Here is a 5,160-nt window from a genome sequence, read left to right as displayed (position 1 = left end):
TTCTTGTGCGTTCCTTGGGGGTATAAATGCCATCTCCAGTGATTATTCTTTAAGCTCAGAGACTGAGAATGTATCCATTTACCTATTTCCTTCCAGGTAAAGCAGTTCCAAACTCATAGAAAATGGTTCGGTCCACAACTGTAGCGAATTACATACCCAAAGATATGTAGGATTCTTTGTAGAAATTTTGCATCACACAGAATAACAGTGTGTACTTAAAACTGGATCCCCAGCAAGGTTTTTGCTGATTCTTTCCAACTGTCCCTCTAGTATATCCCCCAAATCTAATCATTTATAATTATTCCAAGCTTTGAATTAACTATAATAAAAAAACCATGAGGAGCTGGGGTTGTGGCTTAGCAGTAGAGCGCTTGCCTAGCATGTGTGAGGCACTGGGTTCGATTCTCAGCACCGCATATAAATAAATGAATAAAATAATGGTCCACCAACAAAAAAATATTTAAAAAACATGAGAGACCTGTGAGTCATACTGGCCACGTACTGTATTTAGCCCCTAGTTCAAACTGGCACTAAGCAGCCACTCAAATATTTGAACAAATGAATGAATTTTAATACAAAGGATGTGGTGGCGGCGTTCATGTCCCTGTGTGAAGGAAGCAGGTAGAGAGTAGTGATGAGAGCAGGTAGAGAGTAGGGGAGATTAAGCAGTGATCATGTCAATCCTTTATGAAAGGAGGTAGTTCTTTGCTCTTTTTACATTGAACTTTGTGGATGTTCTTTGGATAGAGGAAACTCTTGAGTTTCCTTTCATCTCACTTCTATTTCCAAACCTTCTCTACCAACTCACTTTGATTCTGCTCCTTAAAGCTCTGAATAAGCACTATCATGTGATTTCTATAGAATGTAACTGCTTTAAAATAATGTCTTTTAGCCATTGTCAGCTGATTTTATAAATGGCATTCTGTGAATTGCTAATACTTCAGGAGAGCCAATGTTAATATCTAAGAAACATTCTTCCTCATATGTCTTAGGGTTCAAGGCAGAAAATAAAGATGAACTTTAGAGGAAATCATAGTTAATAAAGTTCTTTTTTAAAAGTAGCAATTCTGAAGCCACTCAAATGACCCGTGCTTGGTATGTTGGTGAGCTGGTCTGGAGCAGTGCAGCAGCAGGCTGTGGGGCTGGAAGGCCTGGGATCCAGCTCCGGCTTTGCCGCTGACCCAGGAGTAGCCATGGGCTGTCCTTTCCCTCACTTGACCTCGGTTCCCTCATTTGTAAGAAAGAGATTATGCCTATCTTTCAGGGAGATTATGAGAACCACACAACAACATGGAAAAGAGCTTTACAGGCAGTAAAGTCATGTCTCAAATGAATTATTAGCTCCATGATGGCTCTTTAAATGGTAGGGCTGTTATCCATGCCTGCGGCTCTTATCAGAAGTTGCTACTAAGTAAATGATGAGTAATGCAGAAACCTCTGCAGGCATCCTGGGGTCCAAAGTGTCTGTCTTTGCTGTTAAGACCTTTTCAATCTCATAGCTTTGGCTTACACTTTGATGGTATGTCATAGTGTTCTCTACCACTGAAGAAAAGAGGGTGAGGCAGAAGCATGGAGGGAAGAGCAGGGGGCCAGGTATGTGGAAGGTCAGAGGGAAGGGGGAGATGTGTATAAGGAAGCCCCTGTGGGGGCACATGGTTAGTTCACTGCCCTGTCCCTGGTGCTTTAAGTCTGGTACATGGAACCAATGAATTAAACACTAGTTGAGTGAACCCATTGGTGATCATACCTGCCACAGTCTGGCTGGGCACAAATGCTGCAGTCTGGCTGGGCACACAATCAGGAGCCACCACACAGCTTGTAGATTCAAACAGCAACTCTTTATTCCCGAACTCACACCAGCCGTCTACAATCACGTTCTGGGGAAATCCACGTTCTCTGCCCAAAATCCACGTTCTCTCCCAAATTCTCCTCTCTGGGCATCTGTCTTCCAAAATATACTGTCTGAATCCCGTGAGAACTCAAGGGGAACTTAGGCAGCAGGATACGCCCTATTCCCAGCAGGAATAATCTTAAACCTTAAACCTGGAACCTAAACTGGGAACGCCCTAAACCCGATTATGTTAAACCGGGAACACCCTAATCCGCCCTGGTCCTTGAGCAAGGTCAACTACATTCAATGTCACTGCAAAATGTCAGCAACATGGGGTACGCTGGCAAGGAAATTGTCATACCTACTTGGCTAATGGCTCCCAGCAATACCCTTATTTTATTCAGGGAAATAGGAAAATAAAATTACTCCACATAGATATTTTTGGGCTCCTTTACTGGCCTTTTTTTTTTTTTCTGATAAGAGATTATGTTTACCAAAGATTTTTGGTGGGTTTGTGGCCTTTGCATAGAAGTATGCGAGATGCCCTGAAGACACAGTGTGTGTCTTTTTTGGGGGGAAGGGGTGGCAGGATAAGAATCCCCAGGCACTCAGCCATTGAACCACACCCCCAGTCTTTTTTCATATTTTATTTAGAGACAGGGTCTCACTGAATTGCTTAGTGCATCACTGTTGCTGAGGCTGGCTTTGAACTTGCAATCCTCCTACCTTGGCTTCCTGACCCGCTGGGATTACAGGTGTGTGCCACTGTGCCTGGCACAAGTGTCTTCTAGGAGTTAAGACACAGTAAAAGAGGACCAGGAAATGAGGACATTTTGAGCAGGGACAATTGGGGAAGACTTAAATAAATAAATAAATAAACTGTATGTATTAATTTACACATTGACTTTTTAAAAAATTTTAACTTGAATAATAGCAGAGTCTGTGAGCCCCTCAGCAACTCTCTTGGGCTGATAGAATCTTGCATGATTTGTGGACGCAGTTGGGGCAAAAGCTGGAGGCTTCTGCTTTTTCCTAGATTGAATGGTCAAGCTGAAAGGAGAGTACTTCCAGTATTTATGTTCTTAAAAATTGGGGATGGGAGATATATGTAGGCTCCCCCAATTTTATTTTGAGATCAAGCTTTAAAGTTTGTCTGAAGGTACTATAAAATGGAAATATCCTGTCAGAAATGGGAAACAGTCTTTAAACTGATATTAAAATAGGAAATTAGAAATCATGAGGTCTCCTGGAGATGTCATACACAGAGCAGAAGAATGGCTTTCCAGGCAGTGAGAAGGTGGAGAGCAGAAGACCTCAACATAAAAGTGAGCTGTGCTGTGCAGCTCTGGGATACAGCGCTTTATGGAAGGCTGGCTGAAGTGTAGCTCCATGGAGGGGAGGAGAGGCAAAGAGTTCTAGAACTTTGTGCTGGAGAAAATGGGGAGCCATCTCAAGGTTTCATGAGAGGGAATGACATTAATAGGACCATGTGTTAGAATGAAGCTTCTGCTGGGTTGTGAATGGGTAGAGAAGTGGGCTGAGCATCAAAATCTGCTGCTCAGATGGGGGAGAGATGCAGAAAGTCTGGGCTCCCCCAGTGGAGGTGCAGAGGAAGACCATTGAGAACTTTTGTACTTTTCTGAAATGAGAGAGCTCTTTTAAGGCTCAGCTCAGATTCAGTTTAATAAAGAAAAAGAACATGGTTTTGACAAATATAAACCCCGTTGTTCTCTTCTGGCTTTATTTGTTCAGGATGAGGAAGCTGTTGAAGGAGTGGAGGGACAGTGGAAAATTGGAAATGGCGGGAAGGGAGATGGGGATAGGCTAGAGTCCCACGCTCCTGCCTTTGTTCTGACCATCTGCAGGTGCTGCTCTGTGTTGCCTCTCTCCCCTCTCCTGCTGATTCCCTTTCTTCATCATCTACAGAGACATTCAGTTCTTCCACACTATTCCATTCTGTCCAAATATTTCTAGCTCCAGTGTTTCTGCTCTTCACTTGGGCAAATGACCACTCAGCCTGTGTGCCTAACTGTAAAGTGAAGCAAATTCCTTATCATAGTGTCATGACACCTGCATGGGAAATGCATAGAAAAAAACTTTGCTCCTGAAAAATGACAAAATTTGAAACAAAGACAGAGCTCAATAAATAAGAATCTAGTATGTATTTCTATGCTTATGGTATTCTGCCTTTTTATTTGTAGAACAAGAGTACTCTCTTTCAAATAGTCTGAGGCTTTAGCATTAGTTTTAGATCTTAAGCATGGTACTTATCCCCTTAAGAGTTCGAAACATGACTTTAATTCTTTTTGTTTTCCAAAGTGATGTTGTTAACAGGATGTGGAATTTGCATGGTTTTCTTAGAGACTGATATGGGTGACCTTCATATCTTTATCTTTTCTTGTGACCACAGGCCCCCTTTATGAAAATGGCTGACTGATTATTTGTTTTTTTGGAACAAAAAAGCAAACACTGAATTTCTCCCCTGCTACACACACATACACAACCTTTATTATATGAAGTGATCTAACAAACTAGAATTACTTTTATGGCTGTCAGACTTAAAGTTCAGGAGAGAAAAAGGGAAAGGAGTCCTTTTTATGGGAACATTGTCATGTAAATAGGCAGCAGAGTTGATTGACAGTTGGATGCTGTGGAGGCTGCAGGAAATGGTGAGGCTGTAGTCTCCACAGAAAAGCAAGGCTGAAGTATTGAAGTTTATGAACTAGGCTTGTATTGGAACAAAGAGTGTGGACTTGAAAAATCTAAAATAACTTCCTGTCTTGATTTTGTCTTTTGGATACATGCCAAGTAGAAAGGTTGGCCTTGTAAATGAGTGAGGTGGAACTGAGGCTTGGGCATTCCTACAGTGGGATCAATCGGTTTTTGGGTCAGATTAAAGGCATTAATTTGTTCAAGGATTGGCTGGGAACACACAAGTACATGTATATTCTTTGTTCAGTCCCAGAGTTTCTGGGATGCTGTGTAGGGCAGTGCCTCCAAGTGTAGCCACTGGACAAAATTCTTTAGCCTTCTTAAGGACAGTTGTTCCTGATAATCCAGGCTCTGATTGACTTGAGGCTGTTCAAATCCTAAGGCATTGACTCCATAAAACATGATCACTGTTCTGACTCTATAGTACTTTTAATCCTTCTTCTGTCTTGTTGTTGTTTTTTGATGTAATGTAAATTCAAATGCAAATCTTTTTCTAGGTGTGGTGTTATAATACCCCATTTCTGAAGGTTTGGTGGTGAACTAACATCCATCCATTCTTCCTTCCTCCCTTTCTTCCTTTTCTTTCCCCTTGTCGTCCCCCCCCCCCCCCCCCCCCC

Source organism: Marmota marmota, unplaced genomic scaffold, assembly GCF_001458135.2.
Source record: "Marmota marmota marmota unplaced genomic scaffold, marMar, whole genome shotgun sequence".
Lineage (NCBI taxonomy): Eukaryota > Metazoa > Chordata > Mammalia > Rodentia > Sciuridae > Marmota > Marmota marmota.
This window is presented reverse-complemented; position numbering follows the sequence as displayed.